The sequence below is a fragment of the Littorina saxatilis genome, linkage group LG14, assembly GCF_037325665.1.
Source record: "Littorina saxatilis isolate snail1 linkage group LG14, US_GU_Lsax_2.0, whole genome shotgun sequence".
Classification (NCBI taxonomy): Eukaryota; Metazoa; Mollusca; class Gastropoda; order Littorinimorpha; family Littorinidae; genus Littorina; species Littorina saxatilis.
The window spans coordinates 7,896,573-7,912,745 of NC_090258.1; the positions used below are offsets into that span (position 1 = coordinate 7,896,573).

General features: G+C 35.6%; 1 long non-coding RNA gene across 3 annotated transcripts in view; it reads left to right on the forward strand.

The window, feature by feature from the left end:
* The window catches only part of LOC138947034 (uncharacterized), a 61,281-nt gene that overhangs the window by 21,520 nt on the left and 23,588 nt on the right, over window positions 1–16,173 (forward strand). For 2 of the 3 annotated variants that reach the window (XR_011449525.1, XR_011449527.1), the window contains exon 4: window positions 1–16,173. This exon is cut by the window's right edge. This is a non-coding gene — a long non-coding RNA (uncharacterized lncRNA). The other variant, XR_011449526.1, reaches the window with a different exon arrangement.

Genomic DNA, 16,173 nt, shown 5'->3' on the forward strand with positions numbered 1-16,173 from the left:
GTACATGCCCTGTCTGTCCTGCAACTCTTGGACTTTGAGGTCCACACTTGTACCTATCCGCTTGTCTCCGTGGTACCTCTATTGAGTCATCAGGCAGATTTCCATTAGCTCCCTCGTCCGTCAGTTCTGCAGCCCTAACATCAGTACAACTGTACCCTTGTGTCCTGCTTGTCTTCGTTTCGGCTTTGTGTTGTACTGCGCGTCTTCCTTCGTCTATCTTTTGAAGGATGTCTTCGTCTGGAGTTGGGACATTTGTATAGTGCTGCGTTTGTGGTTTTGTTGATATGTTTAAGAAACGTTTCTATTTAAACCTTCATCGTTTTTACGCTATTTTGCTGACAACTGCATATAATCTTTTTGCCCTATTTTGTTCAAAACTGCAACATTTTCACACTGTTTTATTCAGTAAAACCTTCCTTTAAAACTGCGCTTGAAACTGCATTTTGTTTGATCCTGTGTTTTAAACCGTTTTAGAAACTGCGGTGTCTTTGCGCTTGCGTTGGAAATTGTGTCAACACTTGTTTTTGTCCCTGTGTGTAAAACAATGAGAACAAACAAACTGCAATACTTTTGTTGCTGTGTTTTAACCGCATTAGGGTTTTGGTTACCGTTTCATGTGGTATTCACTGTATTTTTCCAAAGTGCATTTTGCCTGTCACCAGAGATAGAAAAGGTATTATTTCTAAACTCGGGTAGACACATCTTAGATGCATTACGAGGTAATACCTATTGTGGTAATAGCATGTTTGTCAGCAATGGGTGTATTATGCGCATTATTTTGCGGTACGTTCACTTGGTTTGCCAATGATGATGTAGTGCTAGTGAATTATTAAATTGACATTATCCATAGCAAAAGGTTGTATGTGTATTTCCTCGTTTGCTTTCTTTTAGGAGAAATTTCTAACATTTTTAATACAAACCGAATTGGTCGGACACTTATCCTAATATTTTCATGCTTTGATCTTTCCTTTGGTATGTTTCCGCATGATAGTAAGTATAATACACGCGCTAAAGCAATATATAGAACCTTGGTTTAGGTTGAGTGTGTCTTCATATCTTGCGGTTATTTGAGAATTGTCTTTTTCCTTCGGCAAAGAATGTTTGGTTATATGCATCTTTGCTCTTCCATTTTGTGCAAACTTCTACCTTGCTTTTTTTCTCTGAATTGCAAATTGTAAACTGAAATACTTGCACACACAAATAACTGCTTTATTATACACAAACCCGGAGTCCGACTAAATTTTTTGTTTTGCATTGCTTTGTGTCTGAATTTTGTCCTAAGCGGTTATGGGCCTTGTAAGTGGCAGTTTGTCTGTGACGTTGTCAAATGTGTGAATATCCTGTGTGGAATGATCTGGGGAGTGTGTGGTTATGTTTCACCCTAGCAGACTAAAGAACTATTTTTCAATGCTTTTTTGCGTGTGAGTGTACAATGCAAAATTGTTATGACTAATTCTGACAAATTCTGTGTAACTATCTTACGAGTAGACTGTACGATTTGCTCTATCTTTCTGTGTGACTGGACTGAGGTACATGACTGTTAGTGTTTCCCAGCGAGTGTTTTGTGATGGATGTCCTTGTCTGGGTGTATCTGTGTTAGTCTGAGAGAGCTGCGTGTAGAAGTCTGCAACAGTTTCCTTTTTGCATGAGGCATGCCTGGTGGTGTTTGGCTGGCTTTCTTTTGTGAGCTGATGCGAGAACCTTGAGTGAGCTGACTGCAAAATCTGGAATGGCTGCCTCAAGATTGTCTGCTTTTGTGAGCTGGTGAGAGGACTTTGTGTGAAAAATCTACGTGTGAGTTGTGATGACACGAGTGAGCTGAAGACTGTTCTGTGTGATGAAGTGACTAGGAGATCTGGAATGGCTGCCTCCGGTGTGAGTAAGATTGTTTGCTGTTGGGAGCTGGTGTTAGCACTTTGTGTGAACTGTTGTGGTGCTGCATCCTCAGTATGGTGAGCTGATGAGAAGATCTGGAATGGCTTCATCTAGTGTGAGCGAGACTGTCTGTTACTTTGAGCTGTTGTGAAGACATTGTATGAAAATCTCTGTGTGGGCTGTTGTGATGAGCGTTTGAGGTTGTTTTTCTGTGCGAGCTGTATTGAGGATGGTGTGTGAGGAGCTAACTGACAGACCCTGAGAGACTGCTTCTCTATACTGATGTGAGGACTTTGTATGAACAACTCTGTGCGAGCTGTTGTGGTGAATGTTTGAGATTGTCTTTCTGTGCGAGCTGCCTTGAGGACAATGTGCGAAGAGCTGAGAGATCCTGAGCGGCTGCTTCCTTAGTGTGGATGTTTGTCTCTGCGAGATGCTGTAAGTGTGAGCTGTTTTCTTGCTGAGCGTGACCTGTTTGTTGTCTCCTGTGTGAGTGGCTTTGAACGTGAACTGCTGTCTCTTTGTGTGAGCGGTCTTGAGTGGGAGCTGTTGTCTTCTGATCCTGATCTGTTGTCTTCTGTGTAAACAGTCTTGGAAGTGACACGTTGACTTAAGTGTGAGTGGTCTTTAGCTGTGAGAGTGACCAAGTTTCTGTGAGATATGGACTGAATAGCGAAACAACAGATTGTTGCGAGAGTTTACACTAATTGTGTGTATGACTGACTGACTGACTGCCTGGGTGACTGATTCTTGACATGGGGTGTGAGGAGATCTCACGATTCAATTTGACTTTCTCTCTGACTTTAACATGTGTTTCTGGGTATATAGGATACTAAAAGTATCGAACTATGCGTTTTTCTTCTCTAAAAATGGTATTAATTTGAAATGTATTGAACTTTCAATTTATGTGTGTGCGACTGAAAGTGTAAGAATTTTTAAAAAGATATTTAAGAATTTGTTATTTGCACATGTCTATTATAATGGCATAAACGTATCTGTTATGTGTGGATTGAAAGCGGCCATCCTGAGAACTAAACAGTTGTATCAAATTACTACTCACACTGCATTAAATTTACAGTGCTAAACTGTATTGAGACACTAGCCTTGGTTGCTAAGTCTGAGCTGCGAATTGATAAAGTCATAACATAGCCACTGTTGCTGATCAAAAAGAAAACAAATATACAGTATTGTATGAGACTTTAACATTTAACATTACTGATGAATTTGTAATAGTCATTGTTGCTGAGTGTGTACCAAAACAATAATGAGCTGGCGTTACATCCCTTGATAAAAACCGTCTTCCGGTCATTTGCATGAACAGTGCACTAGAAGTAACCTTTGCTGGTTTTTGCTTTATGAATCTGTTGTGTACGTATCTTTGCTAAAGCTTTGTATTTCTTCATTATGATGCCGTCCGGCGTTTACAGTGTTGCCCGGTGTTTGTTTGCAATGGTAATAGAAACGCTTGTATCAGCGTCATGAGTAGTGTTTTCCCATCAGTAGAACAAAAGCGTTGTACAAATTGCTCTTGCGTCAGCACAGAGCTGCATCGGATAATATGAGGAACTTTTTGTTGCCTGGCTTAGGGAAGCTTTTGTTCACAATCTTGCATAAGAAAAATACATACGTTTTGCATGATACTCTGAGCATTCTTTAGCAATTGTATCGTATTCTGTTCACTTAGATTTGCTAGGCCCACGTGTTACCTTGTTATCGGGGTGTATTATTTTATAGTCCGTCTTGCTGCTGTAAAAAATATCTGCAATAATGGTGACCTGTGTTTATCATTTGTGTGTGTGTCATTCTTATGTCTGCCATTTAATATTCTACACCATTATGCCACCAATAGGGCTGAGATACCTTCCTCTGCTTATAACAATTTTATTTGTACAATCAAGTACTTTGCACCATCCAGTAACTGACTTTGATGTTGGTGTTTTGCGCATATTGTATCGCCGAAAAAAATTTTTTTTTCTTTGTATAGGTCATGCTGGTTTAATCATTTTGTGTCTATGGCATAGATTGTCTTCATGAGTTTTGAGTGGCTGAGAGCTATTTACACAGAGTTTTCTGTTTGAGTTCTGAACAGATAAGCATGGTGCATGAAGCATAGTAAAATTATCGATACAAATAAATGCTGGTGTCATTAAAATACCGATTCCTTTCTTCAGTGCCAGCAATATGTTTTGGAAAAATGATTCTTTAGGGATTTTTTCCTGAACTCTTTATAATTATGATTGCACCATGCTTGTCTGGCCATGTCACCATTTAAACCAAGAAGCAACCATAAAGAGCATTGCCGAGCATTTCATTTGACGTGACAGGCCTTTCTTTTCTAACCTTGATTTTTAAAATACGTGCTTGCTTCTTGGTTTTCTGTTTTATATGGAATGCTTCACTAAGCTAGACAGCCAGTGTCTCCTTGTCCTGAACCGCATCGTCTTTTCTGCTGGGTGTGCAAGAGGGTTCCAGCGCTTTATCTCGACTTCCTGGGCCTTTGGTTGTTAGCTCTCCTCACCGTCTTAACAATTGCATCTTACTGTCTCACCTTCAAGCAACAGGCCGCTGTCCTTTGCCTTAACGGATGCCCTGAGTAGCGAAGTGTCAATGTGTACCCATGCTGGATTATAGACCTTTGTTGTTGATTTTGCCATTCCGCCAGTCTACTACGTCTACTAGTTCATCATTTGCAATTCACCGCCGTTATCAACATCACCCGCCATTCTCGTTTTTAGCTTGCATCACTGGTTTCGTTTGGCTCAAAGCGTGTCTTCGCAAAAGCTACATAATCCATGTCCTGGCCTACAGCTTTTATTTCACTGTACCGTTCCTTCTGCATGCGATTGCCGTTTTTCCACAATACCGATGTAATGTATATTTGAATTGTGCTTACCATTGACAGATGATGATGTTATTCCTATCGCACTTTGCTGCCGTACGTTTCCTGGTCTGATATTACTTGTTCTATGTGCATTGGCGTTTTCAACCCCTCACACACAGCTTCATCTAAACGTTACTGTTTTCACAGCAGGCAACTGAGATGCTTTCTCAAGAGCAAGTTGAAGAGCAATAACCATATGTGCAATTTACTTGAGCAGATACTAACCAGCTATATTTCACCTTTTAATGCAGTCCCAGTCCACTCAAAAGATACTATGGGCATAGCATGAGAAGCTACTTGCTCTCTACATACCACTTACCTGAACAGATACTAATCAGCCGGAGCTTTCTTGCTTTACAGCAGTTCCCAACACGCCTATGTAGGGGCAGGATTAAAACCAAACTTTTCACTATTTAACCAACCAGATACTGACAAGCTAGCTTTCTTGGTTTATTTCAGCGTGGCAGAATTATAATCAAATTCTCTCTGTGAACTAAGCTGAACAAATACTAACTAGCGAGCGTTTTGGGTTTGTCTAGGTGGAATCAACTAAAATTGTCTGTTGCTAAAGAATTAAAAGTGTATTCTTTCTCTGCCATTAAGCTGGGCGGATACTTCTAACTACCTAGCCTTCTTGGTTGTACTACAGCTAGACCACCCACACCAGAAGTATATATCCACCCTACACCATTAAGTCCAACAGGCACTGACCAGCTAGGTTTCTTGATTTACTTCAGTCCCACGCATCTAACCCTTCTGCACTGATTTCCTAAACTGATTTAGGCTTTCACCCCGTTCGCCTCGTTGACTTAAATGTTTATGAAAAGATTTGCATGTGCGTTTAATATTTTGCTGAATAATCTGTGCTGACATAAAATGCTCTTGTTTTCTTTCTAGTGGTGAAAGCTTGTCCTCGCCAATATTTGCAAGTATCTGCACACGAGAAATAGGAATGTATGCGAACACCTTATTCGTGCGAACACCTTTTTCGTTTGAAAACTACCTTCAGGCTTTGTGGTTTTAATTCTTATAGTTTTTCATGATTCTGCTGTGGGGATTACGTTTTGTAACCCTTGAGTAAAGGTCGCCTGGTTGTTTATGCTGTTGTGGTGAAGTTGCGAATCTTTTTCAATGGACACATTTTTTTCAGTTATATCATCTATTAGGTATTCATTTCTTTATTATTCACAGTCCAGATGTTTTTAATCGGGCGTTTTAATTCTGTTATTCACTCTGACTGGTGATTTTTGTTTCTGTACTTAGTCGATTTTTCTCTGGAATATAACATGCCTTTTAAGGACCTACTTGTCACAGTAGATTAGCAAGGGTAGAAATATGAGAGAAAGCCAATAGAGTTGCATGTATGTACAATCGAATAGGAGTTATTTAAAAGTGGAGAAAAGAAAACACCACTGGAACATTAGTTAACTTAATACGTGGATTACTTCTTGTTGATCTGTATGTTATGCTTGAACAGTTAAGTATTAGCTGAAGTGTGTGTAATACCTGATGGTAAGCAATCAGATTGCTGGTGAATGTTTATTTGACTACATAATTGTAAGTACATTTGATGAAAAAATGCGACAAGAAAAAAAAATAGAAGAAATAAAGTAAAAATAGTAAAAACAGCCACGAAGATGCAGGTGTCATATAACCCTGTCTATACGAACCTAGACAGAAATTAATCTGATAGTGTAGAATGCCTGAATATAATGTGCGGTGAGCAAACACCTTTGGTGCTGACTGATCTGACTTTAAATCCCAAAACATCTTTTTCATTTTAACAAGAATCTTTCTTGTTTTTGTTATGCCAAAAACTTTCCAAGTTTTTTTTAAAGCCTCCTCTTCTTGCATTTAAAAGGAAAAGAATCTTATCATGTTACAGGCCCCAGTTTCAATTTTGGATGAGACCCACTTCTCCTCACCAAGAAAACAATTAACAGTAGACAAGAAACTCAATCAGTTGGTCGGTCAGCGCCAAGCTGGTCAGAGCATTGGAAAAAGCCTACCTCCCCCTTCGCTTTGACGGAGTAGGGTTGGGTAGCCCGCTCGCAGCATGCACATTATCAACCATAGACACCTGTGAAAATTACAGATGACAATTGTTATAACCATAAACACATGTGAAGGTTTAAATATATCAAGCATTATATCCATAAGCTCTTGTATTTGCTTAACTAGGGCAGTTCTGATTGCTAATGAGTATTGACATTTTTGTGCAGATTTGAAAAAAATATGGTGTCATAGATTACCTAAAAGAAAAAAGAAGTCTGATAAACAAGAAATTACAAAAAAAATAAAAATGACGTTCTCAAAAAAAAAACAAGAGAAAGAAGAAAAAAAAGGAAAGAGTGACGAAGGAAAAGAAAAAAGAAAGGAAAAGATGTAAAAAAAAAAAAAGTCATTAAAAGTGAGATAGCTAAAAGAATGAAATGACCTTGTTATTTTGATTACTATCTTGTCATGTTTAGAAAAAGTTATGGGCCAAGTTGAGGTTATGTCTTGAACATGTATAATAAGTCGTATTTGAGAACCAAAATAGTTATATAAACTTAAATTTTAACCTATATCTTGTGTTGTCTTGGAACTTGTTTCGAATGCCTTCATGTTATGGTTGTTGTTCCTTCTCTCTGTCTCCCTGTCTGTCTGTCTGTCTCTCTCTCTTAAAATAAGCGAGCGTGTGTGTGTGTATGAATGTGTGTGTGTGTGAGACAAGGAGAAGTCGTACATAACAAAAACAACTGCACACCATTGATTCTCAAATGCTAATACAACCCAATATCCACAATACTAACTCCTCCTGAGGTTGTTTAAGAACAAGAAAACAACGTTAGTTTGCGCTACATCAATGGAACAGCTTCCCAAAAGCCTACTGGTATACCAGTGGTTAAAAAGTAAAACGTTTGCAAGTGCTTTAAACATGCCATGCAAATAACTGCGAGACCGCGATTGCTCTGTAAACAGATCCAAAGTATTTCTAACTGTGCATCAGTCGAAAGTACTTTGAATCTATTTATGAGATGAAAAACTTTCTTTTCAAATTTAAAGCAAAATAAGCAAAGATGGGTTATAAGAATGGAGTAGTACCGACTTGTTTCTTTCAACAATTAAGCAATCAAAAAGGGAATATCTCAGGAAACAATTTAACTGGTGTCTTTTGCGCAATTTGATGCATTTTTTTGTGTTAGTTTATCATTCTTATTTGTATTCAATTTCAATGGCAAGTTCAGTGGTCCTCACCAAAAAGCTCTTTTTTTCTCAATCGTGACTGTAACTATCACAGCGTCAGCAAATTTTACATTGAAAGACAAAACCGCGAAAGGGTTTAAAGAATTAAATGAGAACCTTAAAATCTTAAACGCCGCTCCGACAACACTTCTTGCAAACACTCAGAACTCCCTCTGCGCTCAGCTGAAGTCCCACGTCCCCGGGTGATCCAGTGGTAGTGACCACACCGGGGAAAGAGACTGACGCTGACATCCTTCTTAGTCTGACACTGACATCCTCCTAAGTTGCACTAAAAGGTGAGATGAGGTATGTGTTTTGTTGCTCCAAATGAATTGAAAATGTATGCATCACTTTTAGCTTAAATTTCTTACTGCTTTAAAATGATTTCATTTTGTGAACCACTCAGAATAGTTTGTGTTATAAATGCTATTAGTAGTTATGGTGTGTGTTTTTTGTTATTGATGTTTACTGGTTGTTAGATTATATAAATATATTCATGCTCTTTTATTTGTTTTATTTATTTATTTTCTTTTTCTAATTTTTATTTTTTTATTTTTTTTTTCGGGGGGGGGGGGGGGGGGGGGGGGGTATACTAGAAGTTTATCTTTAAAAGTTAGTTCGCAAACTTACTATTACCTCGAAGGCATGTCGATTTATATGATCGAGAATCAGTTGCTTAATATGACCTGAATGTAAACCGTTTGTCCTGATGCAATGTTACTTGCTACTGGTACCAATAACCATTGCAGAGGTAAGTCGTTAACATTTAAAAAATCGTCGCGATATAACCTTCGTGGTTGAAAACGACGTTAAACACCAAATAAAGAAAGAAAGAACATTGAAAAACCTTAGTTAAAAAACAATATATCCCTTTGTGAATGTGAGTCGTTTATTTCGATCGGATCTTAGTTATTGAATATTTAATTGTCCTGATGGAATGTTACTTATTGAGCGTATCACTACTTACTACAAAGGTCAGTTGTATATAATTGTATTGAAGTACAAATATTTATCAATTCCTGTACGAAAGTGAGGCGTCTATATCGATCGGGTCTTAGTTATTGAATATGTTATTGTCCTGATGGAATGTTACTTATTGAGTGTATTATGGTTACTACGAAGGTCAGTCGTATATATATTGAAGTAATATTAATTAATTACAAATAATTATCAATCCTTGCACGAAAGCGAGTCGTCTATATCAGTCTAACGGATCTTAGTTATTGAATATTGCATTGTCCTGATGGAAGGTTACTTACTGAGTGTATCACTACTTACTATGAAGGACAGTCTTATATATATTGAAGTAGTATTAATTAATTACAAATAATTAACAATCCCTCTACGAATGAGTGAGTCGTTTATTTCGATCGAATCTTAGTTACTGAATATTGCATTGTCTTGATGGAATGTTACTTACTGAGTGTATCACTACTTACTACGAAGGTCAGTCGTATATATATTGAAGTAATATTAATTACTTACAAATAATTATCAATCCCTGCACGAAAGTGAATCGTCTATATCGATCGGATCTTAGTTACTGAATATTTAATTGTCCTGATGGAATCTTACTTACTGAGTGTATCACTACTTACTACGAAGGTCAGTCGTATATATATTTAAGTAATATTAATTACTTACAAATAATTATCAATCCCTGCACGAAAGGGAATCGTCTATATCGATCGAATCTTAGTTACTGAATATTTAATTGTCCTGATGGAATGTTACTTACTGGGTGTATCACTACTTACTACGAAGGACAGTCGTATAGATATATTTGATTTGATTTGATAGTTGTTGCTTTTTAGGTCCTGCGGACCATATAGGCCAAATCAGGACCCCGTATAGATATATTGAAGTAAGATTAGTTAAATACAAATAATGATCAACCCCTGTAAAAAAGCAGTCCTCTATATCAAACGGATCTTATTCATTGAATATTGTATTGTCCTGATGGAATGTCACTTACTGAGTGTATCACTACTTATTGCGAAGGTCAGTCGTATATATATTTTGAAGGACGATTAATTAATTACAAATAATTATCAATCCCTGTACGAAAGTGAGTCGTCTCTATCGATCGGATCTTAGTTACTAAATAGTTGTATTTTCCTGATGGAATGTTAGTTACTGAGTGTATCACTACTTACTACGAAGGTCAGTCGTATATATATTGAAGTAATATTAATTACTTACAAATAATTATCAATCCCTGCACGAAAGTGAATCGTCTATATCGACCGAATCTTAGTTACTGAATATTTAATTGTCCTGATGGAATGTTTCTTACTGAGTGTATCACTACTTACTACGAAGGTCAGTCGTATATATATTGAAGTAATATTAATTACTTACAAATAATTATCAATCCCTGCACGAAAGGGAATCGTCTATATCGATCGAATGTTAGTTACTGAATATTTAATTGTCCTGATGGAATGTTACTTACTGGGTGTATCACTACTTACTGCGAAGGTCAGTCGTATATATATATTGAAGGACGATTAATTAATTACAAATAATTATCAATCCCTGTACGAAAGTGAGTCGTCTCTATCGATCGGATCTTGGTTACTGAATAGTTGTATTGTCCTGATGGAATGTTAGTTACTGAGTGTATCACTACTTACTACGAAGGTCAGTCGTATATATATTGAAGTAATATTAATTACTTACAAATAATTATTAATCCCTGCACGAAAGTTAGTCGTCCCTATCGATCGAATCTTAGTTGGTGAATATTTGATTGTCCTGATGGAATGTTACTTACTGAGTGTATCACTACTTACTACGAAGGACAGTCATATAGATATAAAAAATTATTGAAGTGAGATTAGTTAAATACAAATAATTATCAACCCCTGTAAGAAAGCGAGTCGTCTATATCGAACGGATCTTATTAATTGAATATTGTATTGTCCTCAATTAATCAATCAATAGGAAGCTTATATAGCGCGTATTCCGTGGGTACAGTTCTAAGCGCTTGGCGAAGAGTTGTCAACACAGGACTAACAAAGAAACTAACATCTACAGACGGACACGAACACTATCACACACTAGCAAACCCTGATAAACATACAACAAACAACTGTTTAAACAACAATGTACACATCAATAGCTAGGTCCAAACAAAATAATATTAAGCACAAAGAAAACACCTCTCTCCTGATGGAATGTTACTTACTGAGTGTATCGCTACTTACTACGAAGGACAGTCGTATAGATATATTGAAGTAAGATTAGTTAAATACAAATAATTATCAACCCCTGTCAGAAAGCGAGTCGTCTATATCGAACGGATCTTATTTATTGAATATTTTATTGTCCTGATCGAATGTTACTTACTGAGTGTATCACTACTTACTACGAAGGTCAGTCGTATATATATAAGGACGATTAATTAATTTCAAATGATTATCATTCCCTTTAGGAAAGTGAGTCGTCTATATGGATAGGATCTTAGTTATTGAATATGTTATTGTCCAGGTGGAATGTTACTTACTTACTTATTATGGTTACTACGAAGGTCAGTCGTATATATGTTGAAGTAATATTAATTACTTACAAATAATTATTTATCCCTGCACGAAAATGAGTCGTCTAAATCGGACGGATCTTAGTTATTCAATATATTGTATTGTCCTGGTGGAATGTTACTTACTGAGCGTATTATGGTTACTACGAAGGTCAGTCGTATGCGTTAAAGGACGATTAATTGCTTTCAAATAACTATCAATCCTTGTACGAAAGTGAGTCGTCTATATCGAACGAATCTTAGTTGGTGAATTCTTGATTGTCCTGAAGTAATGCTACTTACTGGGCGTATCCCCACACAAGGTTAGTCGTATCAGTATGAGGATGGAAGATTAGTTGCGTACAAACAAATTAATCCCTTGTTAAAGGAAAGTCGTTTAGATTGATCATGTCTCGTGAATACAAATCCATTTGTCACTTAGTTAGTGCTAGGACTGGTTGGTCCGGTGTCAGAATAATGTGACTGGGTGAGACATGAAGCCTGTGCTGCGACTTCTGTCTTGTGTGTGGCGCACGTTATATGTCAAAGCAGCACCGCCCTGATATGGCCCTTCGTGGTCGGCTGGGCGTTAAGCAAATAAACAACCTGTAGCAGAAATTATTTTTAATCAGCTATTAAAGCATATTGAGTTATACGTATAGAATGATCGCTTCAAAGGTTAGTCGTATATACTGATAAATTTTACTTACTTATGCAAGTAATAGTTAGCTGACGAGGCTTAATGGCTGGTATTGTCTGAGTTTCAGTTGTTTAATTAGAATTAATTATCAATTAGAATGTAAGTCGTTTAACAAAAAAAGGTTCTGCATATTTTGCTCTTGCATAAACGGGATATATCTTTAAATGTCGAATAAGATGAAAAGAGTTCATTAAACTGAAAACTCACGGTGGTCTTAAAGTTAGGTGTCATCTTTGCGCTGTACATAGAAAACTTACTGAAATGTGAACCAAACAGAAACTACAAATTCATGATGGTGTTTACGTTAGAATGTCTGCAAAAACTTGAAAAGTTAACCAAAGTTGGCAGCTATGCAAACAGAAACTGAAAATACATGGAGGTGTTAAAGTTAAAAAGTATAATACAACCGAAAAAGTGAGTTTAAGAAAAACTGAAAACACATGGTGGTGTTTAAATTAGGTCAAATCTTTACGCTTATAATAGGATTACACATTTTTTTTCACAAGAAAAATTGATTGAACTATTCTCGAAAATCGTAAAACCAAGATCTTGTAGCTATTAGTTGTCATTGTTTACTTAGATTAGCAAACTGAGATTTTAACACAAAAGAAAAGGTCTGCAATAGGTCTGCTCAGGTATAGAAGCTTAATTTGTTATCTTTTCGTTCTGCATAAAATCTAAAGAGCAAATGAAATCAAAACTGAAAACACATAGTGGTGTTAAAAGTGTGCTCTCGATTTAGTCCGTTTGTTTAAATGTCAACAATGTTTTTATTTTTGTTCGCTAGATTTTATGTAGAATGTGTTGTATTTGTCATGTTTTTATGTTCTACGTCAAAAAGTGGTTATTGTTACCGACACGATTATCAAATGATTGTATATTGTTTTGTGAGTATATGAAAAAGTATTATTTTTAAACAATAGAAAATAAAAATGTGGGTGATATATTGGCCTATTGCATACTTCCTGAATTGTGAATTCACCAGAAATTGAAGTTAGGTGATATCTTTGCGTTTGGATAAAACCTGAACCCTGTATTACACAGTAACTGATAACACATGTTGGTTTTGAAGGAAGAACAGATGGTGATATCAAATTTAGAAGTGAATTAAATCTGAGAAGTGAAATAAACAGAAACGGAAAATTACATGCTGGTGTTACATAATTAAGAAGGCATCATTCCTGCGTTAAGAAACAGAAAACACATGGTGGTGTTAGATTCAAAAGATGAAATAAATCCGAAAAGTGAATGATAATGAAACTTAAAAAGACATGGTCATGTTACATTTAGAAGGTGTCATCCTTGCATTATGAAACCGAAAACACATGTTGGTGTTAAAGTTAGAAGATGTAATAAATGTGAAAAGTGAATTGACCAGAAACTGAAAAGACCTGGTGGTTTTAAATTATTTAGAAGGTGACGTTAAAAATAGAAAACTCATGATGGTGTAAAAGTTGGCAGTTGTAATTAACCTCAAAATGGAATTTAACACAACATGAAAGAAACGATGGTGTTTAGTTAAAAAATGTAGTTAACCTGAAAAATAATTTTAACAGAAAGTGGAAAGACAGTCTTGCTGGTTTTAGATAATTAAGAACAGGTCATCCTTGCGTAAACAACTACAGAAAAGACATGATTGTGTTAAAGTTAGACCCTTTAAACCTCAAATGTGAATAAAAACCGAAGCTGAAACCTATGCTGGTGTTCAATTAAGAAGGTGCCATCCTTGCGTTTTGAAACAGTATTCCCATAGTGGTTTTAAAGTTAAAATATGTAATAAAAACACATTTTGGTTAAGTAAGAAGATGTAATATACATAAAAAGAGAATGAAACAGAAACTGAAAAGACATGGTTGTCTTAAATTTAGAAGGTGTCATCCTTGCGTTTATTAAACAGGAAACAAATGGTGGTATTTAAGATATAAAGGTATAATAAATAGGAAAGGGAATAAAAAATAACTGAATCTGGTGTAAAATTTAGAAGGTGTCGTTTTTGCGTTTGGAAACAGAAAACACATGGTTGTGTTAAAGTTCATAGGTGTTATAAACCTGAAAATTGAATTGAACAGAAACTGGTGTTGGAATTAGAAGCTGTCTCCCTTGCCTTTAAAAACAGAAATTAAGTGGTGGTATTTAAGTAGTTGTAGAATTTTTATTGCATATGTAACAGGTTTTGTTGTTGTAATGGAAAGTAATTGATTTATTTAAATATTCATCATTTACATGATTGTGTATTTTGTATTATTTTTTTGTAAGACGCCTAGAACTTTGTTAAATTTTGAGCCAAATAAATACCATTATTGTTATTGTTATTATTAGTAGTAGTAATAGTGTTCTTACTATTAGTATTATGTTCTTACTATTAGTATTATACAGTAGGTGTATTTAAACATGAAAAGTGTCTGAAACAAAAAAAAAACACGGAAAAGTTATGGTGGTGTTCAATTTAGAAGTTGTTATTGGTTTAGAAACAAAGACAAAAAAACATAGTGTTGGTAAAGTAAGAAGGTATTATATACCTGGTAAGGTAATGAAACAGAAACTGAAAAGGGATGGTGGTATTAAAGTTAAGAGGTGCAATATCAATAAACATGAAAAGTGAATGAAACAAAACCTGAAAATACATCATAGTATCAAACAATTTAGAAGGTGTCATGCTTGCGTTTAGAAGCAGGAAACACACATTGGTGATACAGTTAGAAGGTATTATATACCTGATAAGTGAATCAAACAGAAACTAAAAATACATGGTCGTGTTAAATAATTTAAGAGGTGTCATCCTTGCGTTTAGGAACATAAAACATATGTGGGTGATAAAGTTAGAAATTGCAATTTAATAAACATCAAAAGTGAATGAAACAGAAACTAAAAAGACATTGTAGTATTACATTATTTAGAAGGTATTATCCTTGCGTTTAGGAACAAAAAACACATAAGGTTAGAAGTGAACCAGAATAGTGAATTGAACCGACACTGAACAAGAAATGGTACCAGTGGTGTTAAATAATTTAGAAGTTGTCACCCTTGCGTTTAGAAACAGAAAACACATTGTGGTGTAAAGGTTAGAAGTGTAATAAACCCGAAAAGTTAATTAAACAGAAACTGAAAACACATGGTGGTGTTAAATAATGTAGAAGGTGCCATCCTTGCGTTAAGAAACAAAAAGCACATGTTGCTGATCAAGTTAGAAAGTACAATTTAATAAATTAAAAAGTTAGTTAAACAGAAACTGAAAAAACATGATGGTGTTAAATAATTTAGAAAATGCCGTCCTTGCGTTTAGAAACAGAAAACACATGTTGGTTATAAAATTAGATTAGATATTTATTAAACATTACAAATTAATAGAACAGAAACTGAAAAGACATGGTAGTATTAATTAATTTAGAAGGTGTTATCCTTGCATTTAGAAACATAAAACACATAGTGGTGTTAAAATTAAGGGGTGTTAAAATTAGAAGGTTTTATATAACTTATAAGTGAATAAAACAGAAACTAAAAAAAGCTTGGTTGTATTAAATAATTTAGAAGATGTCATCTTTGCGTTTAGAAACATAAAACATTTATTGGTGTTAAAGTTAGAAGGTATTATATACCTGATTTTCTCTCCCACAATTCCAAGAGGAATGGGTCACGTAATCCCTTTCCTCTCTACATTGTGGTCGATAAAACCACAATTAGACTTCACTTACTCAGGTAAACTCGTCATAATTATGTAATAAGTGAATCAAACAGAAACTGAGAAGACATAATGAAATTAAATAATTTAGAAGATGCTATCCTTGCGTTAAGAAACAGAAAACACATAGTGGAGTTAAAGTTAGAAGGTGTACATGTAATCAGACTGAAAGAAGGAAAAAGAAACTGAAAAGTCATAGTGTTAAGGTTAGAAGTGAACCAGAAAAGTGAATTTACAGAAACTGAACAAGAAATGTTACCAGTGGTGTTAAACTATTTAGAAGATGTCAT